This window comes from Ursus arctos, unplaced genomic scaffold, assembly GCF_023065955.2.
Source record: "Ursus arctos isolate Adak ecotype North America unplaced genomic scaffold, UrsArc2.0 scaffold_29, whole genome shotgun sequence".
NCBI lineage: Eukaryota > Metazoa > Chordata > Mammalia > Carnivora > Ursidae > Ursus > Ursus arctos.
In genome coordinates, this window is record NW_026622974.1 from 36708092 (window position 1) to 36728731 (window position 20640).

General features: G+C 37.9%; 1 long non-coding RNA gene across 10 annotated transcripts in view; it reads left to right on the forward strand.

Moving 5' to 3' along the window:
* LOC113261053 (uncharacterized) overlaps nt 1-20640 on the forward strand; it is a 126499-nt gene that overhangs the window by 98755 nt on the left and 7104 nt on the right. For 3 of the 10 annotated variants that reach the window (XR_008956177.1, XR_008956180.1, XR_008956181.1), the window contains 2 exons: nt 9303-9444; nt 11224-11453. The exons of 3 other annotated variants lie outside the window; for them this stretch is intronic. This is a non-coding gene — a long non-coding RNA (uncharacterized LOC113261053). Of the gene's footprint in view, nt 1-4380; nt 6693-9302; nt 9445-11223; nt 11454-20640 lie in introns of those variants that run through there. 4 more of the 10 variants (XR_008956178.1, XR_008956179.1, XR_008956176.1 and 1 more) reach the window with 3 other exon arrangements.

Consider the following 20640-nt stretch of genomic DNA (forward strand, 5'->3'; position numbering starts at 1 on the left):
AGAGGGCACGGGAAAGACCCGAGTACAGCCTGGCCTGAAGGAATCAGGAAAATGGGGTGGCACCAGAGTGGGCACTAGAGGGGTTTCCGGAAAGAGTAGCCAAGGGGATCATCCTGAAAGCCACAAGACTGTGTACAAGGTACCAAGTCATAAAGGGGAAATTAGAGGAGAGACTCAGGCTTGCAGGGTGGAAGCTGAGGACAACTGGGCTCAAAATCCTTCCATGAGTTGGGGTGACTTTTAGGTATAAGCTTTCTCTCCCATTTTTGCTATCCTCCTAAAGGGACTGAAAAGCCTTTGGGCTGACCTGAGTATGGTTCACCCTAAAAATAAGATCAGTAACCACAAACCACTTGGGGACTATTTCTGACAGAAATGAATTTGAAAGGAAATTCTTACAGAAAGTCTATATTTTGGATGTGGCTTATTTCACCAGCTGCAGGTAAACAAACATGGACACAGACATCCCATGTGTTGTGTTTATGTATATATAGGTTTAGGCTTTAAAAAATTTTTTTACACCCCTGATACCAACATAGTCACCAGACAGATGAGGAAAAATAATCTCTTATTCCATCCAGGTAACTTAAGTCACGTGCACCTAGGAACTGCAGACTTTGAGGAGGCAGTAGGCCCTACCAGCAGGATAGAGTGCCAAGGAGATTTTGTGCTGCCTCTTACACTCACACCCACAGTCAGCATCTTCCACCCAGAAGCACTTCAACAGGAGAGTTCTGAGTAGTCCAGTGTGTCGAGTAGTCCAGAGTTTGGAGTACGGGCTGAGAAGATATCCATGAGGCCACCCAAGGCCTGGTTCATGGCCTGGACTTAATAATGGACTTAATACATGGGTTTGATTGATGAACCGATTCCAGGTACCCACGTACCTCTTTTCATAGAAGGTAAAGTGATCCCTCTGAAGCCCTTTTCTGGACATGAAGTTAAGTTCAGTGCTGATCTTCTCTTAGATGGCTCTGAACTATATATATGTCCGTTGACATTTCGAATTGTTGGAGTGATTTCAGGGATGGAACACAAATATTTCTTGAGGGCCCTTCTCACCACATTGCATTTAGAATTGGGTTCTTATTTGGCCCCACACAGCACACATGGTTCAGGCAGTCCCCTTCTCTTCTCCTGCAGAGAACATGTCATTGTGTCTCCGTGCTTTTGTTCAAGTGAGTCCCTCTCACCTGAAAGGTCCTTCCTGACTTCTCTCTGAATACCTAAAGCCTATGCATTCTCCCAGGCCTGGCTCGGTTCAGGATGTCTCAGTGCATCTGTTTCCCTCCCCCCCAGGGGCATCCAACTACACTTTCTCCTGCCTCTGACTTCTGGCTGGCTGTCCCAATCTGTAAACTGGGGTATGGACACCCTTCAAGATGGACAGAACTTCCCAAGGAACACACAGTTGGGGATAGCTTTAAGGAAATCAATTTCCAAGTCCTTGGCTTCCGTGTCTACTCCTTTAAAGCATTGATCTGCATGAGAACTCACCTAGGATAAAGGTGTTCCCTTAGCAACCAGCCTTCTCCCAGTTTGCAGAAGAATGGCACGCCTCTTGCCCAACCAAAATCCTACAAAATTGTAAAAACCCTCACAGTGCCAAGCATAGGGAAAATTCAGAATATTGATGTAAATGCTAAGAAAGTGATTGATTGTAATGACTGACTTTTGCAAGTCAAGTGGTTTTCAATTTTTTGCTTTCAAAAAAATTGAGAGAGGACCTCATTGAGTTTAGATCACTAAAACATTTTAGTAATAGGTCACTATATGATGTATAACTCTGAAGGAATTTGAAAACCTGAACCACACTGTTTATATAAATATCTTATACTCCATCTTATGATTTATACAAAAAAAAGTTGATTGGTGCTTAAATCTATAAAAACAAAAAACTGGGATAAAGTTCTTGAATTTTGTCTCATTTGGCAATGAGTAATTGGAAAAGAAACAACTAAATGAAAAAGAAACTCTTCCATCTATTTCATCAAATGGTTCATGTCTAATAAATGTTTATTTTTAAGTTTAATTATTTATAAAATTTATCGCATTTTAATATTGCTTTTGATCAATTTGTGCTACTTCTAATAATAATCAATATAGAAGAAACGTTTTAATATTTAGAGCCTTATGTTGTAGAATATAAAAAATATTTAAATTTGAATTTATATTCACATATTTGTTGCAAAGAAGTATGGGATCATCAACAAAAGACTTTCAATCCTGAAAACATACTAGGATGGGATTCTATGGGGGAAGTACGATAGAAAAACAGGTCAAAGGAAGAAAAGGAACAATGCAGAATTTCCAACTTGTTTTTTTTTTTTTAACAGCTGTTTTTTTAAAGATTTTATTTAGGGGCGCCTGGGTGGCTCTGTCAGTTAAATGTCTGCCTCTGGCTCAGGTCATGATCCAGGGTCCTGGGATTGAACCCCACGTCATCAGGCTCTCCGCTCAGTGGGGAGTCGGCTTCTTCCTCTGCCTCTCCCCCTGCTTATGCACTCTCTCTCTGTCAAAGATTTTATTTATTTATTTGACAGAGAGAGAGAGAGCACATGTGCACGCGTGAACTGGAGGAGGTACAGAGGGGGAGGTAGAGAGAGTCTCAAGCAGACTCCCCACTGAGCACAGAGCCCCATACAGGGCTTGATCTCACAACCCCCGAGGTCATGACCGGAGCAAAATCAAGAGTTGGACATTTAACGGACTGAATCAACCAGGTACCCTTTAACAGCTTTTTTGATATATAATTTATATGCCATAAACTTTACCCATTGTATATGTGCAATTGCAGATTTTTGTAAGCGTATGGAATTGTGCAATATCTCCACAATTTCACTTCAGACCATTTCCATCATCCCAGAAGTACTCTTGAGCCCATTTGCAATTTGTTTGCATGTTTTTAAATAGGTGATGATGGTATCAAATAGTTATGATATTTAGATTTTATTAAATATGTCTGAAAGAGTGAAAATGTTGATATTTACAATGCATTGGAGATTGCATCCTATGTATCTGTGTAAAACAATAATAAAAATTTTTAGAAAATAACATAAGAATATGGGGGGCATATTAAAAAATTAAGGGGTTACCCAAGCAAAAATGAGTGAAGATCAATAGCCTATACCATGTCACTGACCATTAATTATATAATAGTTACTCTTTCTGTAGTGCTGAGTTTCTATTATACTTGATAAAATAGACACATTCTGATCAATGCTGTACTCGTCGGGTTGATTGAAGTAGTTACATTGTAGTTTTGACTTTGATCCAAACAAGTAGGTTCCAAACGCATTTGTCTTTCAAAAAGATGCAACACCTTCGTCTGTATCACAGGAAGAGCAGCAAAATACTTCTTCCAGATTTAGAATGACACAGGAGCGATTTACCACGTTACAAGACAATGTCTTTAAATCCCTGGATAACAACAAGAAAAAAAGAGGGCAAAAAAATGCTTGGAAAGCAGCTAATGCTATGTTTATGCTCTGTATCTTTGGCAACATTTCTGTTGACATAGGTCTCCCAGGATTGTCCTGGGTTTTTGGTTTTTTGGTTTTTTGGTTTTGTTTTTGTTTTTTTGGTCCCTTCATTCTTCTTTTGATCCAGTTATTTCTGGTGGTAACAAATTTTCACGGGATAAAAGTCTTAGACTTTCTAACTACCAGGTAAATAATAAACATCTACTTTTCTCTTTGATTTGATCAATTAGACTCCAAATCTCATTTTTAAATCAAGTTCCATATAAATGCTTTACATACATATACACACACACATAAATGCACTCTAATGGATACATACGTGTGTCTAAAAGTAGATTTTTAAAAGGATAATTTTGGACTCCATCCTCACAGACAACTTTTTCTGAGAGCATGAATAGATACGATTTTTAAAAAATCAGGAATAAAACTTGCTTTTATGCATAAAAATAAAAGGTGGATTTGTTTCATTTCTCATTGACTTGGCCTCTCCATATTCTTAACAAAAAAAATAGAGAAGTCCTTTAATTACTAAAGAGAGCAAAGTGTATGGGTCTGCGTCAGCAAGATAAAGGTTTCTAACTGTGATTAAGGTTCCAATCTCATGACATGTGGAATAATCTATGTAATTATATTCCCCTTAGTGCTACAGAAAAGTCCAAGTGACTGTAATACATGCTAACTTAATCTTAGCCACAGAAAATGTGTTTCTAATTTTCAAATTCGGCAATTTTTCAATAAAAGTTGTTGCACTTCGTCTGATCTATTCTCAAAATACGGAAGTGCTTGAAGCCCGACCACCTGCAATAACAGATTACTGCTCTCTAAAATATGGCCATACACCTACAATGTGGAGGCGCAAAGCTTTGCTAAAAAAGATCTTTGTTGTTTTTTCTAAAAGAAAGAAGTGATCCCAAAGCAAAGCTGGTTTTCAGCAGCCTCTCTGCTCCCAAATGCGACTGGCATCAAAGTCTAATGAAAACCTGTTTGCGGACACTGGATCCAATCCAAGGTACACCATTGGCATATTCTAGACCCCTTGGGACATGACTCATATAAAAAACACAGGGCTGTCATCGGACGGCTGGTGGCTCAAATAAATCAAATTTACTTTGAAAACTGAGGCATACCAAAATTTTATTAGGTGAAACTTTGGCATTTCTTATAGCCAACTTGCACATATATATTTTTATTACTTACAGCAGTTAAAAGGTATGCTACCAACCATATGCAAAAGAAAAGATTGCAGAGTACATTTTTTACTGGGTGGCAGTAGGAACTACATTTTTTTTTTAAGAAAAAAAAAAAAGGAGCGCCAAATAATAAGTTAGTAATAGGTGGCGTCAAAGAATGCAGCCCAGTGTTTGCGTGATTCACAAGCCCTATGGTGCAAACTTCTCCACTGCACTTCCATTTAGCACACCCCGTAGCCAGTCTGAAAGAATGACTTTTACCCCACAGTGATTTCTTGCTCACTAAAACTATCAACTGTACCACACTTCATGGGATGATGACAGAGAGTGTTTATAATGTGCATTTATGAGAAACAGACACGAACATACTCAGGTTCTTGATGATATAAAAAGGATTAAACCTTAAGCTTCAAAGGGCTGCTACTGCTTCTGCCCTAAGTTGTGCACCAGGTTAGTTTCGGATTCCAGATTAGCAAAGTGTGATCGTCTCTTCACTTACATATTAGAAAATTCTTTTTTTAAAGTCTCACATATACTTACCCTTTAAATATGTTAATTGGTCATCAAAGGCATACCAGAAAATAAGCCCTTGTCCAATGAACAGCATCTTTCCAAATTAATATTTACTTTTAAGGCCAGACCTATCACATTTTAAAAGTGGTGGCAGTTTATTTTCCTTACGCGGCAACTGCTTCGAGAGTTTTATGTGGTGACATGTGTACTGATGTGTATATGTTGTAATACCACCCCCCCCCCCCCGGCACACACACATACCAATTTCACCAGGTAGTACGTAGATTTCAACTGGCAAACCTGGACCAGAATCTCTCCAAAGATTTTAGTGCACCGACAACATTCACTTTTAAAAGACTGAGTTGTGGGTAGAATTCATATTGCTGTTTTAAAATTATCCAACAGTGATGGGTCACATATCATTGTAAATAAATTCAGAAGGTGTATTTCATCTGCTAAAATTGTAATATGTGTATTTTTAAAAGATATTTTAGAAGTATTTTTGGATATATCCTTGCAGAGCCTCTTTGGGTATTTTAGCATTCTTCTAGGAGAGACGCCCGTCCTTTTTCCTCACAATTCCCTTGGCATCCCAGGAAAACCCAAGTTCCTCTGGGTTGTAATGTGCTCTCACGGACTGAGAACAAACTAGGTCAACTCGAAGGCTCGCGTCAACTCTTTTGACTGAATTTACCCATCACTTAAGGAAGTCACTCACTCTGAATACAGGTTTGACGAGTAATTCGTCAGAACAGAAATCACTTCATTTAACCTGGCTCAGTAACTTTCACACATACATGTAGTCTCAATAAAATCTGTGAGAAAAGAACACCACGGTGATCTGGCCATGGAAGGCCGAGAAGGAGCACATCTGTACTCAATGAACAAGTAATTGTTCAAGGCTTATTACCTGCTGAGCATGGTGCTAGAACCACGATGGAAAAGAAATATAAAAGTGTTCCTGTCCTTCAATTGCTTGCAGTCTGGTTGAGAATTCATGAACAATTACAGGAATCATCCCAAGAGCAGTACAAGGCAGTCAGTCGATCCATGCCAAGTGGTTAGTAACACACATACTTCATGCAAGGGGGCTCAATCCAGGGCTTGGAAGGACAGGATCTGGATGCGGAGAAAGGACAGGAGCGGCCGAGGCCAGCCCTGCAGGAATGAGCCTCACCCAGGGCTACGGGTGCTTGCGCCTCTTTTCTCCCTTAGCTGGAGGCGCCTTTTTCCTCTGAACAGATGACTGGCATTGACTTTATAATTTACTTTTTAATTTTCTGTAGAAAAAGAAATTAAAGGCAAGTCACGCACTGGGGAAAAAGATGTGCCCCATCTCTGACAAAAGGTTAAGATCTTAAGAGCAATTAGCCATCAGGACGTTCAGGCAAACACACCTATAGAAAAATAAATGAGCAACAGACCACAAGCAGGCAACCGGCAGAAGAGGTACGATGGGCCAGTTACAATGTGACAAAATATTTAACTTCATTGATAATTAAAGCAATAAGGGAAAAACCATAAAGGAAAACAATGTTAGCCAACTTAATTGCCAAAAAGTAATTAAAAATTCTAACACTTGAGATAGCTGAAGACTGGAAGAAATGGGGACGTTCGTTCACAGACCATGAGAGGATATATTGAAGTAACAATTTTGGAAGGCACTTTGTCAATATGTTTCAGAAGCCTAAAAATATGTAACGGTCTTTGACCCTGAAATTACATTTCTGGGACATTTTCTTAAGGGAATAATTATGGATGTGTTCAAAGGCTTACAGGTAAAGAACAATTACAGCATGGTTTGAGATAACAAAAACTTGAAAATGACACAAAGACCCAATAACAGAGAACCATTCACAGTAATCAAAGTCTAAAACTACCTTGTGAAATAATATTTAGTGATATTGAAATATGTCCTATACACAAATGTACAGAGCGGATTACAAAACATTATATGGAATACATTTCACTTTAGGAAGAATATACAGGAAAAAAAAACCCTGGAATGTGATACATTAATATGTAACCAGTGTAATAGTAATTCTCTGGGTGGTGAGATATAGGTTACTTTGTCTATTTTCTAATTTAAACAATATACTATTTTTGCTATTTGAGGGACTCTCTTCACAGAACAGTACTACAAGGGAACGTTCGAGGCCAAGGCTACTTGTACATATTGAAGATGATTTTCTTAGGCTACAGTACTGACACTTGCTGTGAACTGCTTAGAAATTCTTCTGGAATTTTTAAAAATATGCATTTCCAACAGGGATTTATGATCACGTCATTTTCTTCTCACTGCAGCTTCGGCAAGAGGGAGCATTTAATAATCGTATAGGGTAATGTTAATGTACTTTTAAAATCATCTTTCGGAATTTCTTTTTTAAAATGCTCCATTTGCACTGCTTTCATCAAAGTGACAACGTAGCAGTTAAATCTTAAAAATTGCAATCGATAGATATAAAAATGAAACGTTTAAAATGTGTATAATTGCACAAGATTTTATAGATGCTTATTGATAGATTTAAGAGACTTTTACCTAAAATGTTCTTGGGTTTGGAAAACTGGAATCAAGAAGATATTTGCTTAATGTTCTTCCTGTATGACTTACCTCATGAGAATTTAAGGGCAACACAAAAACTCCAAGATCTCACCAAGCTTTGCTTCATGGCTTTAAATATTACTCATTCCTTGACTATACCTTAATTAACAGAAGAAGTAGTGGAGATGGCCACATGCAATAAATATCAAAAGCTTCCTATTATTATCTTTGCAACACATGATGTAATTTTTCAACAAGTATGCCATATTATACCAAATACAATGGCCTTTGACTATTGAAAATAGGATGAGTTGGGGGGGCACATAGAAATAGGTTAGATAGCTGAAGGAAATCAATTTGAATTTTTAGTAATTCTGAGGATAAACAAGATAGATCACGGATCAAAAAAAAGGGTTGTGCCATGTTGCCTTGCCAGTTTCGCTCCCAATTTTAACTTGAAACATAAGGATATGATTAACTTGCAGAAATGATTTCTTCTGGAAGAGTGAAAGTTTATTCTCAACCATACTTATTCTGGAAATGGAAAGGCTGTCCCAGACTGCTTCAGTGTGACAGATTTTCTTTAGGTTGAATCAGACCTTTGGGCCAAAGTCTTTTATCAACCAGTCAACAGTAAAGCTTTTCTCAGTCATGAAAAATGATTGTTTCTCTTTTATAAGCATTCTTGGGAACGGCGGGAGTTTTTTTCAGGTTGAATTTATAAGTTAGAGGAACATTTCTTCCATTCATAGAACGGTTTTGTTTGTTTCCCATACATTAAAAACAATAACACGGATAGTTTCTGAGGTTTTTGATGAAGGGGCTGAGGAAGAATAACCGGAGTTGGGCTTCCGCGAGGAAACAGAACCCACAGGTGATAAAACGTGATCTTTGCTGAGGGAATTCTCTTTTGTAACGTAGACTCAACATCACGTGATTCCAAATCTTGATCCCAAACTTGTCACCGACTTGACCCCTCTTCCAACCTCATTAGTCAAGAGAGACTCATCCTGGTGATAATTTGGAGCAAAGTGTTCAGGTGTGAGAACTGGATATTAGAAGGCTTTTACTCTGTAGCCTGACTTGCAACTACAATTCTCGGCAAACCTCACGCAGCCTCTTTTTCAGACGGTTCTCTTGCATTTATCTCCTTCCTCCTCCACAGCTGCTTTCCCCTCCTCATTAAAGATTTAAGAGCAGCCAACTATGGAGAGGTGTTCATATGGCTGAGGTTTTATTCGTTTCGTACAAGACAGTGTGGCATACTCATGCTCCCAAGCATTACAAATACGACTAGAATGCCATTAGCAAAAGTAAAGTAAGAAAGGTGGAGAAAACACTATCCCAGGCGTCAGGACACCGACATTCTTCTATCTTCTCATCCACGAGCCTTGTCATTAAACTGGTGATTTAAAGAAATTTTTTCGTGCCTCCATTTTCTTCTCTAAAACAAGAGTTGTGCTGGCTGTGGTCGTTCGAGCTTTAGCAGTCTGTCATCTTAATCTGTTCACAAAGCTATCTTTAAAAATTATTTTAATTTTTCTTCTTCACTAAGATAATGTGTTTTTTTCCCAGTCAATGATATCTTTGTGATTTGCCCTGAGACTTGTCACTAAATCTCTTCATAAAAATATTCTTGAAGACCACTTCACAAAGCCTATATGCTAATACTTTTGACTGCTTCCTGCACAGGAAGGAAAACAAAATTTCTCCAAAGGTAAGGATGTGTTTATTTTATTTTATTTTGCCAGGGGGCTCATACTATAAAACTAAGTACTAAGCAGTAGTAGATTCATTTCCAACCTCCTAAGAAGGTCACATAGAAATTGATATCCTACATCTACTGTCGTTACGATAAAACAATACAAACTCGCTCCATCTGTTCGGCTTTCCTGCTCCTTAGAGTAAGCAACTTATCCAACATGGTCGTGCAAGTCAAATGTGGTATTTGCAACCATTGTTTCGATATATATTCAAAATCAGTATTAAATATCAGGAATAAAACAATTATTAGTTTCTGATAAAATCCAGAGTGCGTTTCTTTTACCTTCTTCATGGGACATTTTTGAGTGTTTGGATTGTGATTCAGAATCCACCTTTGATGACCAACAATTTCACAAATGTTCTCTCAAAGTTGATACATGTAAAATTGGCTTGCATGCAAACTATGATCTTTCTGACGTTTGCAGTAATTTTGTAGTAGACAATTTTAACTGTCAGTAAATAGATTCACATTTTATTTTGAGAATAAAGGGGTTTCTGCTTTTTCTCCAAATGTTATCATTATTGTTATTAAACTTACGAAATACCAGATATTTTCTCTGAAAAAGGAAGTAAATTTCCCCTCTTATGGTTGTTAATAAGTCCCAGTTGCTCTATTTTTTTTAATGTTTTTTTATTATATTATGTTAGTCACCATACAGTACATCCCTGGTTTCTGATGTAAAGTTCCATGATGCATTAGTTGCGTATAACACCCAGTGCACCATGCAATACGTGCCCTCCTTACTACCCATCACCAGCCTATCCCATTCCCCCACCCCCTGCCCTCTGAAGCCCTCAGTTTGTTTCCCAGAGTCCATAGTCTCTCATGCTTCATTCCCCTTCTGATTACCCCCCTTTCTTTATCCCTTTCTTCCCCTCCCGATCTTCCTAGTTCTTATGTTCCATAGATGAGAGAAATCATATGATAGTTGTCTTTCTCTGCTTGACTTATTTCACTTAGCATTATCTCCTCCAGTGCCGTCCATGTTGCAGCAAATGTTGAGAACTCGTTCTTTCTGATAGCCCAGTTGCTTTAAATACCATTTTCTTAGTAGATAAACCGCCCAAAATGTGGTCGGGTATTTTAATAAAACATATAAAAATTTGAATAGGTTTTACAAAAAATTTGATTTGATTCAGTAAGTATGTGACATAAAAAAGCAATCTGTTAAGGGTTCTACCTTGTATAACAAAAATATACATATAGTTGGAGGTAAACCAAGGAAACCAAAATAGGTATAGCACAGGCAGAATTCAATAAATGCCAAAACACAACGCTCTAAGAATCAAAGAAAGAAGTACGATACCTGGCTGGTTGATCAGGTAGGACTCCCTGGAAGAAGTTATTTGAAATGAACTGTTAATACATCCCTTCAGAGATTGCTCTGGGGACAAAGTATTCCAAATGTCTGAAGGCTGGCTAGGTAAGGACATGGTAGAAACATTGTAATTGGCCCAAGTTCTTCCAATGTTAATATCGTTAGAACTCTCTCCCCGTATCACTTGCTCTTGGGTGCACTTTTCCTACAAAGATTCTAACAGAAACCACCGAGCTTACCTATGTGAAGAGCACATGTGGAGGAACAACAAGAAGCCAGACTAGAAAGGAAAATTGACTCCACACTAAGGAGGGTCCTGGCTAAGTGTGGAGCTAACCCTATGGCAGTTGAGAGACCACTGAACCTTCTGGAGTTGCCCTGTGATCATGTTTTTGTTTTTGTTTTTTTTTTAGATTTTATTTATATATTTATTTGAGAGAGAGAGTGCATGAGCAGGAGCAGAGGGAGAGGGAAAAGCAGACTCCCCGCCGAGCAGGGAGCCTGACATGGGACTTGATCCCAGGACCCTGGGATCATGACCTAAGATGAAGGCAGACGCCCAACCTACTGAGCCACCTGGGTGCCCTACCCTGTGATCAGCTTAACACCAAACTGACAGACACGCATAGGATGGTGTGACCCGGTGAGTGTTCTTGGGGTTCAGAAACAACAAGGGAACCTTTGAATACTTGACCTTGGGTGATAGTGGTGGGAAGCGTGGAGAAGGAGAAGAGGTCAAAAGAGATGAGAAAATCAGTAACCTCAAATACATAAGAAATAATTCTCAACTATTTAATACCATAATGGCTCTTAGAATTTTCTATTTATGAGAAATAGAACCAACAACATCTCTATAGTTCAGGGGTAACTGAGCAGAAGGCCAAGGAAGGGATAAAGTGATTTTGTTAATTTTCTCAGTTCTTTTTCTTTAAATTTTTCATTGGCTTTTGGTGTTAACAATTGGCTAAGAACTTATTTTTTAAATAAATTTCACAATGAATTGTTTTCTGCTTTTAGAAATAAAAATATGTTTATTTCTTTAAAAAATAAGTGTTAAAAGTCATTCTGTCAAATCGACTTGAGGACTCTAGAATTTACAGCTTCAGAAAATCGAACTTTCAAAGGTATTTTGTCCTATATTAGAGTAAGTGACATTTGTATTTTTTAACTTTTCTTTTAATTATTGAATTAAGTGGAATTAATGTTTTACTACTTGAAATTTTCTTAATTTTCATATGATATTTTACAAATTTCCTAAAAATGTAGATAATCTAAAAATGTATTTTGAGAAATCAAACATGAATCATAAAGGCCTACAGTCAGGAACTTTATATTTAAATAGATTTACTTTTTACAGCTATATTCATTTTCATATCAAATGTACAATTAATCAAACATATCATCAAATACATAAACCAAGTAGTCTGAATAAAAGTTTAAATTACTAAATCAACAAGAAAATTATTTTAGTTATAGATTCATACTATACTGTTTTGGTAAATTTTCTCTTTCTCAGCCTAAATATCTTATTTACATAGAAAAATTACCAAATAGAATGATAGAGCCAGTATAACAAAACACTAACACCTTACTGTAAAAGATTCGTCCTGACACAGAAAACAAACTGAACTTTTTAAGATGCAAAATAAGACACATGATTTTAAAAAAGAGATTAATTATAAGAGTAGCAACAAGTTGAGCTCAAATATCCACTTACAAGGTGGCACAATTAACAACTAAAGTCCAATTTTCTCACACCATCACAGAATTGTTCTTTTTACCACAAGGCATGAAACATATCCGTGCTGTGTGTGTGGAGCCAGTAGGATAAAGGAACCCAGAGGGGTCTATATTTAAATAATAATATTTGTGGACTCATTGATAGCATGTCAGGTGACTTAGAGGCAACACTGTCCCACAAGGTTGAAAACCAAGAAAGTTCTCATTAATGAGTAATACCAGTAGTAATGATGCCTGTTGGAACCCTGAAGAAAAATACTTGGAAGGACCATATTTACTCTGGAGTTGCAATAGTCGTTAGAAGTAAGTAATATATTGGGGTAGCACTGCAGACAACTTTACACCAAGAATTACTTTGGAATATGTAGAGGTCTAATGACATACTGTTTTTCTCAAAAAGATGCTTTCAGATATAAATGTCAATCTATAAATCTGAATTACGCATATTATCAAAGTGGCAACCTAAAAAGAAAATTCCAAGCTTCCACAATCCCATCTATTTTTAGATTTTTGCAAAAAATACTATAAGGAGACCTCTTTCTCCTGCTCCATATTTTAATTGCACTGACAGTCCAAAGAAGAGTTTTGTCAAGAGTTTATAAAACTAAAAGAAAAAATTTTAAAAATGGATGTTTTTCACTTTGCAGATTTGTTGAAGTAGTTTTTGGCTTCAAAATGGCTTACTTAATGAAATTTGCTAAGATTATGGGAAAATACATTAATACATAAGGATAAAGCAGATTTTTCAAATTAAAAATTAAGGTTAAAAATAATTTGCTAGTGATGTGTGATCAATGCAATAATTTGGATATTTTTTTAAAAACTTATTAAGACTGAGTGGCATCTTCTATTGTTGAGGAAAATCTTCAGTATCTTGAAATACTTGGTTTAAAAATATATATCATTTGGATAGAAATTCGTTGTATAACAAGAAATTCAAATATATTTTTCAGTGAATGAAAGGGAAGAGTTGTTAGATATTAAACACGAATGTTCTATTTATGTTATTTTAAAGAATTTGAATTATTTGAATTCTGTTCGATGGATATGAAGGAATCTGACTGTCAAATGGAGAAAAAGGGATAGGTTTTTACTATTTACTACCTCCTACTCATGTGACCAAGTTTTCTTACTGATGATTTCTATCCAGACTGTGACAAGTTCCTCAATAAAGAACTCTTGATTCAGATATATGTGTAGTCAATTAAGTCATAAAACTATATAATAAAATGTTATGTACACTAAAGCAAATTTTCTCACTTAAAAATTTAAAAACAACTTTACTCAGAAGTCGTGTACAAATTCAATATGTAAATAACCTCCCTAACATGTGTGTTTTGTGTTTCTTAACATATCTATAGAAAGTAAAGAATATATAATAATTTTTTTTCACCAAGCCGCACATAGAAACCTCCCAAGTCCTCTCCAGTTTAGTCTGGTGTGCTGTGCAAATGCAATCTTTTTATGTGTGACTTGATATGAAAGAGTTTGGGAATAACCGACAGCCCGTGAGAAATGAATTTAACTGACGGCTAAGCAAAGCACAGGAAAGCAGTGAGAAATAAGTCCAAGATAACCCGAAAGTCAGAAGGACTACCAAGGAGAAAAATCTGTTGACTTTATCCAGTTTTTTCTTATGTATGAGATTTAAAGAAGCTATGAGAGGAAGCATGTCATCTCCTCAGATGTTAGAGCATAAAGATACTCTAAAAGGCAAAGCACTGATCCCCCTCCAAGTTTCTCCAAAGGAGCTCCTCGCGTGCTAATGGTAGAAACGTGTATGGGTGTTAGTCGTGGTTTCTCATAAAGACCACGTAAAGATTATCTGAAGCTTTGTCAGGGACTAAATCTTACACAACTTGAGAGAGTTTTGATATTTGGGAAAAGAGCTTCAAAGCTTCGCTCTTCTGGGGGCTATCTGGGAACAGGAAGGGAAGAGGCATGTATATACTCTTAAAATAACGCACATCGATAAATCAACATTCATAATACATTCCTCGGCCGAGTGGTGATGCATATCAGAATTTGTTTTAACTGTAGAGACACAAAGAATCTTTTTAAAAATAGACTATTTTAAAATCCCATACAGGAATAGGTCTGAAGTTTTAACTATGTATTCCAATAAGTCGTATTTCTTAGGGCTACTGTACTTTTTATCGCATCTCCTATTTGAGGGTTTTCCAGCTTCAATATTGTGTGCATCAAATTACTCCATATTCTTGGACGTTTGAGAGAGTCTGAAGAGACAAAATAAAATAGTTTCCTTTTGATCTAAAATGGCATTTCCTATATAAGAACAAAAAAACCACAAGAAAGTCTTAAGGCTCCTACAATTAATATATTCAAAACCTGTGCAGCTTAAAAATGAGCATGACTTCCAGTGAGAGATTTCTAAACCTACTGGAAAAGGCCGAGTCGAGAGGAATGTCTGTGTGCTTACAAAGAATGGCACAACTCTATGCTGGACTATGAATAAGAACCCGAGAGTTATTGAAGGCATGAGAATAACTTGTAAAAGGCAACTGTAAACCATTTTGTAAAATATTATTGCCAATCAAATGTTAAATGATGACAACAGAAGTTCTTTAGGGACTGCTAAAAAGCAAACACTGTTGGAAGAGGAACTATAAGGGAAAAGGAAAGAAAACAGAGCGGATATAAAGACCTCGTAAATTTAAGAGAGAAAAAAAGACAACTGTGAGTGATAAAAGGAAAAAGCTTACCAATTTTATGTCCAGCTTCATCAAAATAAATAGCTCATCTTTAATTCCAGGGGATTCAAACCCAATGGGAGAGGCAAAGTTAATCTCTTAAATATTTATAGAGAGAGTTTTCACACATAGAAGCAAATATAGAAGAAATAAGTAATAATATGTTCTAATACTTACAAGCTTTATACTATAACTGAATTACTTTTCAAGAAAGTGAGAAGGATTTCTGCATAGTCTTAATAAACAGCGACAATGGAGCAGCTTATGTGAAAGACAGAAAGACAAGATGTTCTGCAATCTTTATTGTTCACTCAGGGTTTTTGGGAAAATGCCCTGATAATCAAATCCTGCTTCCTAAGAACTGAACTTTAATAATAATAATAATAATAATAATAATAATAATAATAATAATAAAAAAGAAGGAGAAGGAGAAGAAGGAAGAGGAGGAGAAGGGAAAGAAGAAGAGGAAAAAGAAGTACCCGGTAGGGTACATTTAATTCTTGTACTTTTCTTCCAGAGCTGTAAAACCAGTTTGGTGGGGGACGCTTTCTGAAAATGGTGTACTTAATCAAAATGAAGAATAAAGAGGGGGTCCTTCTGTAAATCAGTGCAGGTTTTGCCCTTTCTGCGGAATGGATGCCTGACTCTTTCACTGCCCTATTTGACACCTGTATGTCCTTAATCATTGCTGCATGGCCTCTCACAAAGAGAGTGGGGTAAAACGTGAATGACGGTGGAATGTTTTCTGATTTCTAACAATAAGGAGTAGCTTTAAAAAAAAAAAGATTCAAGTAATAGGATTAGGATCAAAAATAATTTGAGGATCCCTGTTTTGCAGGGGTGTTTTTATCCATTTTATAGTGAGAGTCCTCCAGGAAGCCAGACTTACCACCCATGGCTCAAGAGGGCCAGTCTCTGCGGAATCGGGACTCATCCAGGGTTTATGTCATGAAGTCAATGTCTTCACGTTCAGCCCACTCACTTGTGTCTCCTCTGTAGGGTCTGGGTTATCTTGTTTAGACTTTATTTTGGTTACATTTGAGGGCAACTACTGAGTCCTCATTTCCCACCGGCTATGAAGAAAAAGTGATGAGAAGAAATAGAAGGGAGAATGAAGGCGGCAGATGAGGGCAGAGAGAGAGAAACGTAAAGAAAAGAATCAAAAGAGATTTCCTCCTCCACAGTCTGCCCCTGAAGAAAACATCTGCCTGAGTGCTTTTCTCTGGAATGACCTGTTAACATAATCCAAACTTAGAGGGAGTGGGGAGGGAAGAAGGGCGTACTTTCTGAAAATTGAGAAACAAAAGTGAATGGATAAAATTATTGTGCTTCTTTAAAAAGCACACTAGGTAAATGTTACAGCTAGCAAAGTGAAAAGCAAACACATGCGCGTATATTTAGGCAGAACTTACAAAGATCAGGGTTCAGATGTGAAGAAATGTGTACTAACAGAAAAGCCCCCAGTCCACATCGGGGAGCGCCAGGGAGGAGGCAGGGACAAAGTAAATAAGGAAAGTCTGATGTCTCAGCACCATTATCCAATGGAGTAAATTTGTTTGATTCAGTTCAGAGATAATCTCAGCCCATTTTCTTTCTTTTTTTTTTATAATTATTTTTTATTATATTATGTTAGTCACCATACAGTACATCCCCGGTTTCCGATGTAAGGCTCGATGATTCATTAGTTGTGTATAACACCCAGTTCACCATGCAATACGTGTCCTCCTTACTACCCATCACCGGTCTATCCCAATCCCCCACCCCCCTCCCCTCTGAGGCCATCAGTTTGTTTCTCATAGTCCATAGTCTCTCATGTTTCATTCCCCCTTCTGATTACCCCCCTTTCTTTATCCCTTTCTTCCCCTACCGATCATCCTAGTTCTTATGTTCCATAGATGAGAGAAATCATATGATAGTTGTCTTTCTCTGCTTGACTTATTTCACTTAGCATTATCTCCTCCAGTGCCATCCATGTTGTAGCAAATGTTGAGAACTCGTTCTTTCTGATAGCTGAGTAATATTCCATTGTATATATGGACCACAACTTCTTAATCCAGTCATCTGTTGAAGGGCATCTCGGCTCCTTCCACGATTTAGCTATTGTGGACACTGCTGCTATGAACATTGGGGTGCATATGGCCCTTCTCTTCACTACGTCTGTATCTTTGGGGTAAACACCCAGTAGTGCAATTCAGCCCATTTTCTTGGACTTACTAGCGCAAAGCTTTGTAGAATTACAAATGAAGTCCTGCCTTAGTACTCATGGCCCTTTTCTGGCTCTGGGGTTCCTCATCTCCAGAGTGATGTCCGAGGACCTGAAGCTTGGACGGTGCTGCTTGGGAAGGCCGCACCCCAGCCCTGCTTGTGACAGGGCTCCGTGTAGGTCACCCCAGGGTATGGCTCTGGGACGTGAGGAGTTTCTCTGGAACAAAGGCCACACCTTCCCTTGGCAGCCATTTCAGGGCTTAACAACCAATGACCCTTTCGATCTGGATGACTGTTTGTCATAAAAGAAAAATATTCATCTGATTTTGAAGAGAAAAATGGATCCTTTCAATGAATGAGTGCTAAGGAGAACATGGATTCACAAGTCAGGGAGAATCCATGATGAGCAGAAAATGGCCAGATAAATTACAAATGAGAGGACTATATCAGAGAGGGCTTCAGGCTGCCTTTTGGCCAGATTGCAGGGACAGTGACCACAAAAGAGTTTAACCCCGAGATGCAATGCCTCCTAAATTCCAATGATAAAGAATGATAGCATTATTTGACAATAGACAAACTGAAGGAGAAAATGGGGATGGGAACAAATTATTATCTCAAACATCCAAAAATCTCCACTGCACCCAAGGAAAACCCTTGTGGAACCGTCTACTCTTCCGTCAGCCCTCGGCTGAGCCCACTGAAGCTCTCCAGCAGAGAGGCTGTCCTGGCCACCTTAGAAATCTGCTTCAAACCTTGCAGTTAAAATTGCATTTATTATACCCAGACCCACCTCCTCTGCTGCCTTTTCTGGGCATTCTCAATGAAGACAGAACAGCTGGTTCACCAAGCTTTTAATGACAACACATCTTATGCAGAGCCACCGAATCACACATTTGTCTGAAAAATCTTGTCTTTGTGTCTACTTTTATGGAAGCAATAACATTTCAGATGACGATGGCCTCCCTAAACTAGGAAAATTGTTTCTTCCACAGCTGTTTATAGAGCCAAGCACATCCATTCAGGGAGGCTACTCATGGGGCTCAGATATCACAGAGCCCAGGAGAACATCCTGGGGGCACCTAAACTTCAATTTCTGTGTTTGTAGAATAGACCATCCATTCTGTTCTCAAAGAGCTAGAGTCCCCTCCTGCTTTTCAAGGTTTAAAAGATATAACAGTAGCTATTGTGTTCTTTACCTTCCAAGTCAAGAAAGTGGGAACTGAAACCAAAGGGGCAGAGAAGTCTTTATATATGGGAATCTTGGTGATTTCTGGTGGGGGAGGATGGCCGGTGAATTCATTTGAGGATGAAAGAAAACACTGGGGCTATCTTGATGATAAAGTTAATCTTTCACTCTGCTTTTTATTTTTTCATATTAATATGGGATGTTGTATAGAAACGATCCAATGTAGTTATAAGAGTCATCTAAGTCTATTCACTTTTTATTAATGAACCCAACCACTGTGTGTCACCCAGAAGTTTACAACCCAGTCTAGGTACCCAAGGAGACTTCACTCTTGTTGGGGAGTCTGGACTTAGTCTTGAGATACAATGAAAGAAGAATCCAGGAAGATAATTTAATCAAACATGTCCTGATGACATTAGGATTTAATATGCATGATCTCTCTGTGCTTTCTTATCCAGAAAAGAACTCCTTTAACATTTCCTCTCAGATCAAAACTCATATGCCCAGAAATACTCTTGAGATGCTTGTGTTCTTTTTTTTCCCGTTTCCAGCACATTTAAACCGTATCGATTTACATTATACTAAATGAGTGCTCCCTTCTGCTACATTAGAGACCCTCCGTACTAATAATTGGTATTAATATTCATTGAGCATGTGGTACGGGTAAAGCACTGTCTTGAAAAATGTGCAATTAATCACAATCCTATTGTTTAGGTATTAGGATCGTTAGATATTTTGTAGGTGGAAATTGGAGGCAGTTCAGTCTCCCGTCCAAGTTCACATGGAGCTGGGAATCTAATGTAGGCAGGTACCTCCCAAGCCTGCTAGCTTAATCACAATCCTGTACTGTTGACTTCTGTGTAATGGTGATTAGGTTAGTTGTTTGAGATGATTTGTAAGGAATGAAGGAGATTGGTATGGGATAAGTTTGACCACACCTGATCGTTCATTTCAGTCTACGTGTTGATGAGGTGCCAGGCATTGCATCAGATACTGGAGATACAGAGAGAGCAAATTGCAGTCTCTGTGCTTATGGATCTCAAAGCCTGGGAAGGTCCTCTCAGCTGGAATGAGACATGGATGAGTGTAGGGCAAGGCTGCTTGACAGGGAGGGTGCAGTGGAGTCCTCCAGTACCCAACAATGGGGTGTTTCCATGGACATCTGCCTCGGCCTTTTCCCTGCAGATAGACAGACTAGATCTTGCAATAATGTAGGCACTCCCCACAGATGAGAACTACCCATCTCTTTACGAGCTTGCTGACCATTCCAGAGCTAAAACACAGCCTCTCAAGAATGTCTCAGATTTATACATAGGCCAGTTTGATGAGTCATAAAAAAGAAGCAGCATCTGTATTCAGTCAACCCAGATGGAATTTACCAAAAGTCTGAAAATATTAGAAAAACTTTCTACCAATGGTGAACAATCATTTCAGCAGAATAAAAATTTATTAAAGCATTGGGAGCACGGAGATAAGGAAGTGAGGTGGCGATTAGAGCCGAACCGAAGTATGGATGGGCGGTGCGGCAAGATGAACAGGGTCTTTGTATTAGAAGTAAAGAAAATCAGGGCAAAGTAGTTCGTGGAGAGACAGTGAAAACACAAGCGTCCCTTCTGTTATCTAATTTTGAATTTTCTATTCTTTATTGCTATCTGGTGATTTACAACAAGAGAAAGGCAATGGAGAAATTGAGAATCATTAGGATGTAATGATGTGTTTCAAAGACAGCCCTAATGAAAAGCAGAAATTTTAGAAAATAAAAAAACCCCAAATCATATTTGTTTAAAATCTCTAATGATTCCCTGAATCTTTTGAAGTCCGTGGAGCTACAGTGTGTGCTTCCATTGGCTTCTGAATTATGACTTTAAGTTATGCTGCATTTAGGAGGTTAATATTTGTTAATTTATGTGGAAAAAATTAACTGTGCAAAGTTAAGGAAAAATAGAACAATGAAAACTCAAAATAGTACTCGTTGCTGCATGAGAAAA